Source organism: Physeter macrocephalus, chromosome 7 (assembly GCF_002837175.3).
Source record: "Physeter macrocephalus isolate SW-GA chromosome 7, ASM283717v5, whole genome shotgun sequence".
NCBI lineage: Eukaryota > Metazoa > Chordata > Mammalia > Artiodactyla > Physeteridae > Physeter > Physeter macrocephalus.
The window spans coordinates 21,342,961-21,359,105 of record NC_041220.1 but is presented as its reverse complement, the minus strand read 5'-3'; positions in this window follow the sequence as shown (position 1 = coordinate 21,359,105).

Here is a 16,145-nt window from a genome sequence, read left to right as displayed (position 1 = left end):
AAAAAAAAATTCATTAACTGAAATCATTAACTAAGATATCTGCTCTTCTAACTAGCAGTAACCTTCTACTGCAATGTATGCTGGATGGCACATACTCCTTAGGCAAAATCACATACATACTGGCCTCCCCCTACCTTTCCAGAGCAGTTTCTCAGAGCTATCTGAGAGGTTGTCTCCCGGGCTATAGTCCTCAGTAAGACACTTAAAACTCAACTTACAGCTCTTATATTGTGCATTTTTCTTTCAGTTGACAGAAGTTACATGATTTCTGTTCAGAAGAAAATATAATCTGATAGGTTATAGTGTTATAGTCCCATAGGATATTAGCAATTTTGTATAGCTAACTTAGCTATCTTATTTTAATTTAATCTTTACATGCTTTTGTGATGAGTTATTTCAATGAACAAATACATGTTCATTCTCTATCTGCATCAGTGAGAACTAAAACAAACATAATTTTCAGTCCTTTAGTTAAACACAAGGATGAGGCATACTTTCCTGTCCCTATATTAAACAACGCTGAGACCAAGTTAAAAACAATTATCTGCCTGCTCAATGAAATGTATTTGCTCTTATAAGCCAATGAAAAGAGCATATGTATTAAGACTAGTGCTATAGTTTGCTTATCAAGATTTGCTTCAAAACCTTGCTTTGCTATCCTCACCAATACAAAGTTATTACATGTAAACTCTGCCCAGTCCCTAAAGTCACCCTACTCAGAATCTAAAACCCTAAAAATGTTCTTAATTTCCCCTATTTTGAGATCCCACTGTTGAATTCTTCAAAATATCACCAAGCAAAGAATCAATAAAGCTAAAGTTATTAGAACTCACGACAGTAAAGCAGAACACCATGTTAGCTGTGTCTCAGAAGAGAGAAGCCAGAGGGAGAGATTTATAGAGTTTTGGTTTCTGAGCTCAAGTGGTTTTAAGGTGGGTCTTTCGAGGTTTTCTAGGGAGACGAATAAAATGGGAATGGGCAAAGTTCGTAATAGTTTGGTGTTGGTGAATACAGTAAGATGAAGGTCTTGAAATAAGTCTTCATAAGTAAATTGCTATTTGATAAATGAGCTATTTACCCAGATAAGCAGATTGTTACCTCAGATAAAAATGATTTACACGAATTTCCTAAAGCACAGTGAAAGTATTTACTGGTTTGCAATCTTATCTTTTCAGAGCAAATATTTATTGGAAGGAAGTCAGGCTGGCACAGATCATTTAGTTCTTAGTGCTAATAGCTCTGTCTTGTCGCTGTAGATGGTCTCCTTTCCCACTAAGACTCAGTCAAATTGGTATTCAACCTAACAGGAACAGGTCTTTTGCCAGTTCAATACATTATTCTACTGGTTTCATGAGTTACACTATTATAGGAAAATATACTTTGACACCTAGGTCAAGTTTTAATGGTCTAAGTTTAGATAAATGATCAACAATTGTTGAAAGAAAAGACATCTTATGAAATAAAATAAAATAAAAATATCCTATTAAAAATGAGGGAGCTATATATTTTTTAAATTTAGTTATCTAAAAATTTCATCCTTGAAATACTTCTACCATTTTAATGGCAAAGTTTAGCTCCTTCATACAGTTGACCCATGAACAACCCAAGTTTGAACTGTGCAGGTCCAGCCACCCATGAATTCAGTTACACATGAATTTTTTTCAATAACTGTATACTATAGTACTACATGTTCCACAGTTGGTTGACTCCATGGCTGTGAAACTGAAGATATGGAGGGCTGACTATAAAGTTATACTCAGACTTTAGACTGCGTGAGGGTTGGTGCCCCTAACCTCTGCATTGTTCAAGGATCAACTTTATATATATATGTATGTATGTATATATATATATATATATTATATATATATATAATAAAGAACATCCAGGGAATCCCATGAATATGTCATGAGAAAAGAGTTCCAAAGTTGTTATGGTTAATTTTATGTGTCATCCTGACTGGGCTGAGAGATGCCAGATAGCTGGTAAAACATTATTTTGGGGTATGTCTGTGAGGGTGTTTCGGGAAGAGATCAGCATTTGAATCAGTAAACTGAGTAAAAAAACACCGCCAGTCACCAACGCAGGTGGGCATCATCCAATCCAATGAGAGGCTGAATAGAACAAAATGGCACAGGAAGGGCAAATTTGCTCTCTACTTGAGCAGAGCATCCACCTTCTCCTGCCCTCAGATGTTGGCACTCCTGGTTCTCAGGCCTTCAGACTTAGACCAGTATCTACACCATAGGCCCTCTGGTTCGTGGGCCCTGGGATACTCCACACTTATTTTTAATGATTCCCACTATGGGCCCCCCAGTGCTCAAGCCTTTGGGTTTGGACTGGAGCAACATCATCAGCTTTCCTGCACCTCCACTTGCAAAGAGCAGATTGCGGGACTTCTCAGTCTCCACATTCAGGTGAGCCAATCCCTCATAATAAATTGATTGATTGATAGATATATAGACAGATATCTCCTACTGGTTCTGTTACTCTGGAGAACCCTGACTAATACAACTGTCAAACAAATTCGACAAATGATCATTCTGTTGCAGACCCAGAGTTCACATTAACATAGCAGTAGAACTGAGAAGCTTTATATTAAAGGACACGTTTAAATTTTACACAGAATTTCCAAAGTGTACTTCACCACAGAACTCTTTATTTTTATAACTTTAACAGTCTACAGGACTGAGTTCAGTATAACATCTGGGGGAAAATAAATGGTGATCTTCGAGTTGTTCTTTTTTCTACTACAGTGTGAGCTCAGAGGCATAGATACAAAGTTTCTATTACAAGCCATACACATAATACCTACTTAAATACTTCATGACAATTATAATTGTTTTAATAAGCAATTGACTCAGAACTTGGGATAGTCTCTAAAGTTTGCAGTAACACAATAAAGCCAAATATTTAATTTTTCATGATTTTCCTCACTATTGATTTACTTTTGCTCACTTTTTTAAAATATAAAGTTCTGCTTACATTTTATGTTTATAATATTCAAGGGAGAACATCTTAGGGCCAATCATTTTTGAAAGTAAATAACTTGTTTGAAATAGTTATTAAAATGGCCTGTTTTTACTACTTGCTGTCGAATTATATCTTGCTAAAATTTCAGAACTAAAAACCATATGGTGCATTGAAAAATAAAACCCATGGCATTTTATTACAAATTATTATAATGAAAAAAATCAAGATGTTTTATAGTTTTTGGTAATCAACACCACACAATTATTTCTAACAAATCCCAATAATTTGAAAATAAAATTGTAATTGTAGTTTTCATTTGCTATTTCTTAGAACACCAAACCAGTAGGAATATTTCAAACTTTATTTTGGAAATGATTTCAGATTTTAGAGACGCTGAGCCATTAATATCTTTGCTTCACAATATGCCCAAACACATTTTTTTTTAAATACCATAAATGAGGTACTTTGAATTATATATCAGAAAGCACAATGAGTTTTATTTATTGAAATAACTTCATCAGGAGAATGACAAGTAGCCTTTCCTGGCATTTTGAATTTGAGAACTATTTTTAATAGGATCAGGTCTCTTTCTTTTTAGAGAGGGTTAATATTCTAATGTTTTACAAGTATCATGAATTGTATTCTAGTAGAAAAGGGTGAAAATAATAAACAAAAGGAACTAAAATCTTAGCAAAGGCTGCGGCAATTCCATAGGCCTTGACAGCACCACTTTCAGCACAACGGTCAGATTTTCAGCTGAGGTTGCCAACATCCTTGCAGAAGCCTCTGTGTAAATGCCAATAACATGGTTACCCATTTCTCAAAAGGACCTGTGGCTTATCTTTCCAAGAAAGCAGTTGTGACAACACAAACAGCAAAGCAAGCTAGTTTACTTCCAGAGCCTTTCAGGAAACTACATGGAAAAAGAAAACACCCACACATACACACACACACACACACACACACACACACACAGAACTTCCCTTCCCAGTATTTATCATGCCCTATGAACTTAGAATACAAATCAAATTTTCAAAGGAAAAAGACTCAAAAATTTTTAATTGTTCTAATTTTTCCTGTGTATCATGCACATGGATAGCAGGGTGTGGATCTATTTCTAGCTTATCTCAAAGCCTCAGGGCACTCACTGAATTTTTTTCCAGTTGGTTGGTTTGCGTTTTCTTTTGCCTTTTCCCATTAAAAAAATCTGGGCAGTGAACTAATAGAGGAGGAGATTTCATTGGAATTTGGATGAGGTTTTTCGACAAGGAACATAGATACTTAAGAGTTTATAAAAGCTCAAACAGTGGCTATATCCCTCCAGGCAAAACAGGAACTCATAATTAGTCAACTGTTAATCAAGAAGGAAATTTCATTCTCTCAGTCCCCTAAATGAGCTTCAGGCTTTAGGCTCTGTTTTCTTGCCTGCAAAGAAATGTGGAATGCAGTGCCCAGAAAGGCAGCAAAGAATTTAGCATTTTCTTACTGGGACATGAGTTACTTTAGTGTGTCCTTTAAAACAATGGACCTGAAGCATTTTAAGAGCACTGTATTGAGTTAGAGCAAAGACCAAATGATATCAAATTGAGTAGAAAAGTGACAGAGAGGTGTATAAATACGAAGTTGCTAAAAGCAAGGTGGCTTACAAGGAGTAGAGGATGTCTGTAAACACAGGTAGAGATACAGCAAAATTTCTGCTTCTCACTGGCCTTGCCTTGCACTCCCCATTTGAAATGGACTTTTAGAACCGAAAGTGGTAAATGTCATTGGCCACTTGCATGAAACTGCAGCATCTCCAAATTCAGTGTTGACTGAAAAAAAAAATGCTCAACCTAAAAGTGCAAGTTATGTTTTATTTGGGGAACTTGCTGAGGACTATGGCCTGGGAGACAGCCTCTCAGAGAGCTCTAAGGGCTGTTCCAAAGAGGGAAGGGAGGAGCCATGATGCACAGGATTTTTTGAAAGGGAAAAAAAAAAACACACCAAGTAGTTGAACATCAAAAGATTACTGCTTATCACAAAAAACAGACATGTCAAGCTAATAATTTTAGTGCTTTTCTATGTATGGGAAGATGCAAGAGTCTGGGCTCATTGAAAGTATTCCTTTGATATGTATCTTAACTCTCTAGGGCCAGTATCCTGTTTTTCTCTATCCTGAATTCCCCTCAGGGAGCATCGTAAGGGGCAGCTGCAGCAGCTGCAGGCTTGATGGCAGGCAACACTCTTTGTTTACTGAAAAAGCAGGCAATACTTGTTGTCCACACTAGGATCTCACAAACATAGAATTTTCTTACAATAATCTCCAAAAGGAGACCTGCCTTTTGTGTGCTAGCAAAATCAAGTCTGAATTCATGGCATCTAAAAGTCATTTAATCTGAAAGAATAAGACAGGCTACAAAAAGAACAGTGTTTGAGTTTGTTTTAAAGATTAACTATTGCATAGTAAAAACTCATTTACCTTGCATAGTCAAAGATAAGATTTTCTCAAAAAGCAAATTTCACAAATAGTTTTCAAGCCAAGCTTTTAATTTTTCTTCACAATTTTCGCTGGAAATATGGCTAAAATGATTACACATTTCCTGTCTTACTAAACAAATAAACCTAACAATATTTGTGGTAGCTAAAATTCATTATTAAAAGCAGCAGTTATGGGGCTTCCCTGGTGGCGCAGTGGTTAAGAATCTGCCTGCCAATTCAGGGGACACGGGTTCGATTCCTGGTCTGGGAAGATCCCACATGCCACGGAGCAACTAAGCCCGTGTGCCACAACTATTGAGCCTGAGCTCTAGACCCCGCGAGCCACAACTACTGAGCCTGCATGCCACAACTAGTGAAGTCCGTGTACCTAGAGCCCGTACTCCGCAGCAAGACAAACCACCACAACGAGAAGCCCACGCACCAGAGTAGCCCCCGCTCGTCACAACTAGAGAAAGCCTGCGTGCAGCAACGAAGACCCAACGCAGTCAAAAATAAATAAATAAATAAATTTATTTTTTTAAAGAGCAGCAGTTATAGCTGCTGAAAAAAATACTACTGCTGAAAAAAAATACTGTACACTTGAGGTAGGCAAGATCTTTACGCCTAAACTAAATGGGTCAAGATTGACTTCTTTTTCTTTATTGTGACTCTTTTAATCATTTTCTCTTCCTTTTGTCTGTGTGCTCTCACTTACTGCTCTCACTCTGTCTCCTTTCCTTTTCTTCCCCCTGAACTTTTCCCTTCTAATCTGCATCTGATCAAAGCTGTCATAATGCTGTCTGTATTTAAGAAAACACCATCTGCAGCAACATGGATGGACCTAGAGATTATCGTAAGTGAAGTAAGTCAGACAGAGAAAGACAAAAACCTTAAAATGGGACCACTGTTTTAATATACGCCACAAACATTCCATGTGGTAACTCAAGGAGATGCAACAATTCCTTCCTTGTGCCCAAGTACCCTGATCTACAAATACCCAGGAGGCCAACTGTAATAACACGTCAGTGCAGGTGGTGGTGTTTATTAAGACATCACATGGAAAACAGATGGTTACAACCTAATCTCCCATGACTGCCCCACATGGCCTTGGCATCACCAACTACATGGTGTCATTAATCTTACTTTGTGAACCAACTGCAGAGCATCCCTTTTCTGGGACACTTACTTATTCAGTGAATTTTTCAGTTTCTTAGAAGAAAATCACAATCATATTCAATTGATAATGGATACTTGAAAAACCTTGAGGCTTAGAGATTCCTGCGTTGTATCAGAGTCAAGAATTGAGAAAAATTCTTGTATCTTTATAATTTAATTGGGCAGGTATCAATTGGGCAAATTTTAAAAAGTCCAATCAGAGACGTTTCTCAAAATTAGAGAGAAGGAATGATTTATGTCCCCATATCTGGAGACTTATTAATCTCATTAATTTTTTCCTGATCCTTTATTAGAGAAAACCGGTTTACCTGGCATATAGAAAGTACCCACTAACACTTATCGAATGAATGAGTTATATGCGGATATTTTTTCAAAATTTTAAGAAGCTGCGTTTTCACTTGGGGAATGCCAAAGGTGTGCTAACAACCAGAGACTGAGATCTCGATACTCTTATGTACAACATAAAGGTCTGGTGCTCTGGTATTGCCATGCTAGGGCTTAGTTCCATTATGAAATAAACAATCACAAGCATCACTGACAGAGCAAGTCCATTTACCTTAATTGGCTTTGCTCTGTCAACTCTTTAAATCTCCCTTTAAGCAATTTTAAATTTACTCTTTCTAAATCCTGGTAGGGTTAGGATACAGTGATCAGAGGGCACTCTCTCCAGCAAGCAAGACTTCTATGCTTCCCGACACTTGACTCAGCTGCTATTCCAAGCAGTGAAAATGAAAAGGAGCCCAGGGGAATGCTGAGCTGAGTCTCTTGCTCCAAAGTGTATGCAAATCACTCATCAAGGTACAAATTAAAACAGTTAATTGATTCCCATTTCTGTCATTATTTATTAACCCTTACACATTCGGCAAGTGTTTCACCAGCTATTCATAATCTAGATCTCCTAGATCAAGCCCGTTTCTCCTAGCACATACTTGCTCCTTGATTTTTGGCTTCCTACATATTAGACAAGAGGAAGGAAATAGGAAAACTGAATCCAACTCCTTTTCTTCTAAACTAAGGATCCTGTTCCTCCATAGAATCCTGCTTCAAAATGTCTCTTGACTCTTAAGCCTTCTTTTTCTTCTAAAAAAGAAATAGATATCTCATGCTTATTTTGTTAAACAATTGGAGCAGATGGTACATAACGTGCAGAGGCCAACCATCATTCAGATGGGAAAAATTTAATTTTTGCATACCAAATTGAAAAGTAATGTATTTAGTCAATAAAGAGGAATGCTCTGTGTTTCAAGTACATAATTAGGAAAGATACGTTTTTCTCAAAAACAACCTAAGACAACCCCCTTTGCCTCTTCTAGGTTAGATTATCCTCTGATGGTAAAGAAGAGGGTCACAGGAGAGCTTAAAACGGTAACTGAATAGTCAAATAACTTTAATCCCTACGAGATATATCTTCCCTCTTTACTCACGTCTGAAGGAGAGAAACTTTAAGATTTATTCAGTTATATATAAAAAATCTTACTTTCAGGTACATTTATCTTTCCCATTCCAGAAACAAGGAGTGAGGCCCATAGGAAAAGTACATTGACGTTTGGTAAAGAGCTATATGCAGTGATCAGTAATCAGTGACTTATGCTTGAATAAACATCCCAGCCATCAGCTTAGAATTATTTGCAACTGCCCATAGTTTGCTCATCCAGTCATTATTCTGTATTCTCTGTCTCCAAGAGTCATTTTAATCACATGGTGTGATGATGCTAAGGCTAGTTGAAGACCTTTAGAGACCCTAAATACTGTTAAAATAACACATACACATTTAAACAATGACTAGTACAGAACCATAAAATAAGTCTTAGAAATTGCAACAAGTTTCTGATTTTTCCCAGTTACTTTGTTTTTTAAAATATCATATATAAAATTATTTTGAGAACAGATTTGGTGTTTTTGTTTGCTGAGCCCTACACACAACCTTGACCTGCCTCTTGGGTGTCTCAGAGTGACAATGTCTCAAACATTAACACTGCAGTAGAACCAGACCCTAGCAGTTAATCTATATCTCATCTTTCCCCATCTTCTTGAATATTTTAATTAGCAATCATTTTAATAGAAACATTTGAATTACCTAATATAAGCATACTTTGCCATTCAGATGGAAAGGAACTGTGTGTCACTAAATAATGACTGTTCCATACACACCACACATACTGCTTCCCCTAGGCCTTTCTGTCACTCCGCTGCTGCTTTGGAAAACAGTAAAGAGGAGGCAAGAGTGAGCCTCTGGTTGCTTTAATCACAACAGAGTAGTAGGCTTTCCATATCAGCAATTCTCCTGACGCCAGCAGCATGGGCAATGGTGACACTCCCCACATAGGTGTATCCCTGGAATCTCTCAGAAACAAGTGGCAGGTGAGGTACTGTCCAACCTCCTACAGCAAAAACTCCCTGCTACTGTGTTAATTTGGTATGTAGAATCACAGAATATAATTTTCAGTCAGGACCTGAAAGTTCGTCTAGTCCAACCCACATATTTATTTTTGCATAAAATTTATTTTATTATTCAAGGAATACAATTATACTAGGATTAAAAACATCATCAGCAAAATGAAGAAATGTAAGGTTGCCCTAAATTTCACCTCCTAGGTATATTTTCTTTTAACATGTTAACGATCTGGAGAATATCCCTTGGTAATAGTGACATTATGACCATCCATCCATCCGAGTGACTACCTCAACAGTGGTATCCAAGAGTAACAGCTCACTGAGAGAATGACCAGAAGGAGGGAATTGTTAAAATAAAATAAAAAGGAGAACAGGCTTGAAGACTCCTGAGCAGACAAAACCAGTTAAGCCACATAAGCAAACTTTAATCTTGTTTATTCCATGAATGTAAATGAAATTTAACTTAGGTTATTTCTTATAAATGCCTCTGATAGTCATAAATAAAACCTAAGCTGTCTTCTTAACATGGTACAAGATAATCTCTTTTAACCAATTCTCTTCTGTCTCGAAACCCCCATTGTAGTAATCAATCACTGTAAAGGTTAAACAACTTCCTCATTCTTTCCTTATAAGACACCCTATAATATCATGCCTCTGAGCTTCATACCACTTGCAGGTTTGAAGTCTCCCTGTTCACCAGCAATATGTTTCTCACCCAATAAAATATTCATATCATGTGAAACTCTCTCAATTTTCTTTTGGACATGGTGTGCATGTGTGTGTGTATGTGTGTGTGTATATATACACACATATATAAATATATACATATATAATACAGTTTATATATTAAAAATACAATTTGTATATATAATACAGTTTATATATATAATGCTTTTCCCCAAAATGGGATAATATTATATATACTATTTTTTAACCCACTTAATCCCAGATCTGCCACTTACTAGCTGTGTGTTAAATTACCTAATCTCTCTGTATTTTAATTTCTTCATCTATAAAATGGGAAGTGAAAAAATAGTCCTTATCTCATAGGGTTATTATAAGAATTAAATGAATTGATGTATGTGAATAACTTAAAACAGTAACCAATAAATGTTAGTGATTATTATCCTACAATTCATTAAACCATTCCTTATTGGTCACTATATTCACTATATAAGCTATAGCCAGTCACTCCCTTCAGTGTGCCAGATGAAAATTCTAAATTGAGGTTAATTGCCTTGACAACTTGGGCAGCATCTGGCAGAATCAGGATGCCAGGACTTGTCCCAGTACTGGCCTCTTCCTATAACTAACAGAACAGCCTCCTAATAAGAACTAAAATGCAGAGTGCTTCCTAGATGCAAGGTCCTGTGCTGGGAGCTTTACATCCATTAATACATGCAGTCCTGGCAAATAACCTTAACAAGGCAATTGCTGTTACAATTCTAATCTTATCCATGAAGAAACTGAGACACAAGGAAATTACAAGTTACCAACTTTTCCCAAGGTGTCACAACTGGCGAGTAGTAGAGCCACATGTGAATTTAGATCTTCAAGCTCCAAAGCCCTTGCCTTGAAACACTATCCTATGCCATATCACATGAGAATTTCTACAGAATAAAGATGATGCACCCATAAATCTGTAAAGGTCAATAAGATTCTAAAGGTAATTAGGATAGCATATTTCCCTAATGACCTAACTCATTATGGAGGGACTTAAACACCACAAATAATTCAATGGCCTGACATTCAAAGATGTAACTCAATTCACCACGGGTACTTATATTCCTACTCTCTGCCTCACAGTTTCTCAGGCATATTAAGAGCATGAAAATCCACCTCTGTGCCCATATCTCACTCAGTTCACCTTCTATTTTTCTTGTAAAAAAATCCAGTTGCTTTCAGTTGGGTTTTGAAAACTGCTCCAGTAACAAGAGTAGAACTTTGGGATCTCAGGTTCTTCTCAAATGGCTAGGGAGGGATTAATGTATTTGCCAGGTTTAAGCTTGCTGGGTTCTCTGGAGGCTGTGGGATACATTTTCAACGATGTAGGAAAAAGCAGGCATGCTGAAAAATGTTGCATAGATTTGTTTATAAGCCAGGACAGAAGGTCATATTTCCCCTTTTGAATAGGAAAAAATCCCAGACAATCTTTTGGGTTGAAATATGAAGTTATTCCATCCTTTCAATCCTTTGCTGCTTTCATATATTGCTCACTTGTATTTCATAGTGAGTCATGCCTGTAGCAATCTAAGGCTTGTCTTGCTTCATTGTAACCACCTGCCTTCTCATCAGCTCACTTGATGAAAACTTCAAGTCAAACTACAGTAAAGGTTTTTACTGATTTTTGTGTCCAGACAAAAGCCTTCAAATGACTGTTGGAAAACTACAGCCACATATTTCACCCATTAAAAAAAAAGAAATCCAAAATCTGAACACTCAAAGGGAAAACTGGCCATTTTCATATAGAATTCTACGTGTTCATGTCATAGGCCAGTTACAAAAAGTTTGCATAATATTTTACCTTCATATACAGATAGATGCTTCACTTATTTAGGTGAATATATGTTTTTGCCCAAGGGAGCTCCTGATAGAAAATGGCAATATCCTATAGAACACTGTGGGTAAACAATGATAAATCCAAGGAAGCAAACTGAATAATAAGGATTTGTAAAATAAATAAAATAACTACTTACCATCTAATACATAGATTTACCTGATTAACTCTAGAATCCACTAGCAATAACTCTGAGGGTTACGAAGTGAAGAACTTGCCGGAGCAGATCAGGAAGGTAAGTCAGACAGATCAGAGCCAGGTAACATTATTTCTTCAAACTGTGAAGACTAAATAAATGCAACCAGGTATTTAAATGCATGGTACAGTGTTGCACATAGTAGATGCCAAATAAAAATGAATTAACTTTTCCTATACCTTTATCTTCAGAGGATTCATAGAATTCTTTGTAAAGCCAGTGAACGTGTGAATATTCTTCCTAAAACATACCTAGAAGTATTTGCATCGCAAAACTTTACCATGGAAGGGTAGGAAACACAGACTTCCCAAACCCATCCACAGATAAGGAGGAGGAACAAACTACTCCTTTCAGGAAACCGTCCCTCAAGTAATGCGATGCTTTCCATATACCCGTTATGAGAATTAACATTCTCCTTCCACACTGAAAGCGGTCCCCACGGTCTGTAAAACACTTAGAAACACTGAAATGTGCTAACAAAGTTGCTACATTAAGTTAAAGAATATCCTGACATTCAATTAAATTCAATAATTACCAATTTGCAAATCACTAATTAAGTTGTACTAAAGGTATTCTCAAAATTCTTTTAGCACTGAGTCCAAGATTCTGAGAGTATTTTGTTTGCATTTTGCCTTTATTTTTATATATATTTACAAATGTGTCTTTCTGGTCTCAAATATTTTATATTACATCTTTTAAATCATTTGTTTGAGCATTAAGATGGTCAATGATCAGATCAACTTCATAGCTCTCTTTTATCATTAGATCCAATAAATCACACGAGTTTAAAAACAACTAAATCCAAGAGACATATATGGAGCAGCACTTCAATTTTCATTTGAGTCTATATATGTATATAAGTGCGTTAACTTGGAACTCTTCTGCTCTCAAAAGGCTTAAAATTGCCAATGAAACAAACAACCAAAAAATCTCAACAGGCTTGTTTAGGATTTTCCACAATGAATAGGCTGAATACAGGTTTTGGACCTAAATATGTTTAAGGCTTTGGTTGGGATCCTACGGTCAAGTTGAGTCCACACAACTGTAGGAGCACCTTGCAAATCTGAACAATTAGAAAATCATTTTCCTACCAAGTAGCTAGAGTCAAGAGGCTGATTCTAGCCCCAACCCTGAAACCAACTGTGTGATGCTGAGTAAATCAACTAACCTCTCTAGACATCCATTCTCTCATCTGCAACATAAGAAAGGTTTAAAGGAGGTCTTTATTCCCTTTTCTCTCAAAATTATGGTTACGTTGTATAGGTAGCTTAGTGAGAAGCAAGTTGGAGGAAATAACTTGAGGGTGATGGTCACAGTGTACCATGTGCCTTTTACCTGATTTTATCAGCGATGGCCTGATAAACCGAGTAGGCAAGAGGAGGAAGGAAGCCCTGATTTACAGCATTTGCCAATTTCGGTTTTGTAAATATTCCCACCGTTGTCAATTTCAAGTTATCTATGTGATGACACTGAACACAAAGCAGAGAAGAGATGGGCATATTTAGCTCTCGGGAACTGGGACAAGCAGGTTCCAGCACACAAATGACTCCATTCTCCAGATCTAAAGCTAGTCTCAAGCTGTAGATGAGAAGTACCCATTATCAATTTAAAATGATGCCTTACCTGCCGGTGCAGGGGACGCGGGTTCGCGCCCCGGTCCGGGAGGATCCCACGTGCCGCGGAGCGGCTGGGCCCGTGGGCCATGGCCGCTGGACCTGCGCGTCCGGAGCCTGTGCTCCGCGACGGGAGAGGCCACGGCAGTGGGAGGCCCGCGTACTGCAAAAAAAAAAAAAAAAAAAAAAAGATGCCTTAATAACAAACCAAACCAAAGCTTTCCTGGGAAACACTTTCCTATTTGGATGAAAAGATACACAGTACCCATTTGTTTTGACCTTGGGGAAATAAATGTGCAAACTAATATCCTTAAATGAAATGCACAAAACACATCTGTTTCACTTAGCACTAAAGTGGGTTGCAAGTTTGCAAATTCTCATTTGACACAGGAGCTCAAGTGACTCCTTTCACTCATATGAGCTGGAAATATATCTTTTAACATGCTACATTTACACAAAGTAAAGCTGGGGAACAACTTAAAGTTGGAGAAGTTTCAGATGAATAATTCAATTGAACATATTTAGAAATCTACAGAAGACAGTTCTTCCTTTCCTGAAGGCATCACTCAAAAATACCTTCTGTATTGAAAGATATTACCAGACCTTCACCATTTATATCATCAGCCATATTTATAGTACAGAGAGACTTTGAAGAAAAGATATATACCCTACCTTGAGTAGCCAGCAGAAAGCAGCCTATGAGAAAAAGGCTTACATATAGTAGTTTATTTCCAGAAGTGATTCCAGGGAACAAGAGCAGAGGATGGGAAATAATGTAACAGAGAAAGAAGGAAACCAATATTGGGGTATGTTATCAAGCTGACCAATGCTTTAGGCAACTTTTTTTTTTCATTCACACACTTAGCATATGCAACTTTAATCAACCAAAAGAAAAAGTCCCAAATGTACAAGTGAAAAAAAATCAAAACTGTTGACACAGGCTTAACTAATATCAGCTACTTTTATGTACAGCTGTGTAAGTTCAGAAAAGCTATCCTATATGTATGTACAAAAGTTGATAATACACAGGTCTGTACATAAGGGTCTATACATTTCTTTCCTCAGAAACCTTAAGGTGCCACCTCTTGGTGAAGACACCAACACTTCATTCACATGTCTTACAAAAAAAGACTGTTCCCTGTATTCAGGACTGACAACACTGCATCCTGTATTCAGACCATGTAGGCTCCACTCGATTGGTTAATAAGTTCCTTCCATCATCATGCAGACAACACCAGGTGCCTGGGTGCCCTTAAACAGATTCGCACAAAGTAAAAGCCCACAAACCAACATGAGATGAGGAAGCAGCGTCCTGACCAGGGTGCCACCATAAGGTCCAGGCTTAGGCAAGCCTGCTGTCCTGCTCACCGTCGGTACTCCAGTTCATCTACACTGACGACTTTGGCGAGCATAGAAGGCAGGGGCTGCTGTAGCACACGTGAGCCACACCGTTGGGCAAGGCCCACGGGGGAGCTGCCCCTCTGGCTGGGGCGGTGCTCTAGCTGGGAGTGCACCTGAGGCAGGCTTGTCCGGCTGGGCACATTCTGAGTCGTCATCTGAACACTGACAGCAGCTGCCTGGGAACCAGAGCCTGGAGGATGAAGAAGTGAGCACTGTAGCTGCTGTTGCCTCATTGCCAGATGCAGAGGTGTCCCAGGACGAGGGTTTAGGAGAGGGTGACTAGTGGCTGGTAAAGGGTAAAAGGGTTGACCCAGGATTGGGCCAGATATTCCCTGTAAATGAGTCAGGTCCATCCCAGGAGGAAGCACACCAGCTTGGAGCAAACTTGGAAGATGCTGTGGATGTACTCCCTGGGCCAGCATCCTCAAAATTCTCACTATGTAGAAGTGCTTCAGAATTTTCTGTCCTATGGTTTGAATTGGGGGCATTTATTCACCACCTCTTCTACCACATTAGTCAGTAGTTACTCCATAAAATACATATTTTTAGATTTTACTACTTTACTGAGAGAGAATGTATATACATTATCCTGCACAGATTTTAAGTATATAATTTGATATATATATATAAGTCAGTGGTTGCCTGGTGATACAAGTAGGTATAGATAGATAGATAGATAGATAGATATCAAATTATATACTGTCTTATATACACTCACTCACACACACACACACACACATACTCATGAAATTTCACCCACAATCATTACTTCAAACATTTCCATTGCTGCAAAAATTTCGTCATACCTGTTTTCAAATCATCCTTCCCTCTACTTGTATCACCAGACAACCACTGACTTATTTAGGTCCACATGGTTTACTTGTATTTTCTAGAATTTAATACAAATTGAATCATAGAGTATACACTGCTTTTGTCTAGGTTCCTTCACTAAGCATAATTATTTCCAGATACATCATTTTTGTTGCACATATTAGGAGGTTTTTTTCCTTTTAATTAAGTGGTATTACATTATTTAGCTATCCTATATCTTGTTATCCATTCTTTTGTCTATGGACATTTGAATTGTTTCTAGCATGGGGCTAGTACAAATAAAGCTGCTATGAATATTCAAATGTGAATCATTGCAGAGACATATACTTTTCATTTCTCTTGGTTTGTACATTTTTTTTTTTAGTGGTACGCGGGCCTCTCACGGCTGTGGCCTCTCCCATTGCGGAGCACAGGCTCCGGACGCGCAGGCTCAGCGGCCATGGCTCACGGGCCCAGCCGCTCCGCGGCACGTGGGATCTTCCCGGACCAGGGCATGAACCCGTGTCCCCTGCATCAGCAGGCGGACTCTCAACCACTGCGCCACTGGGGA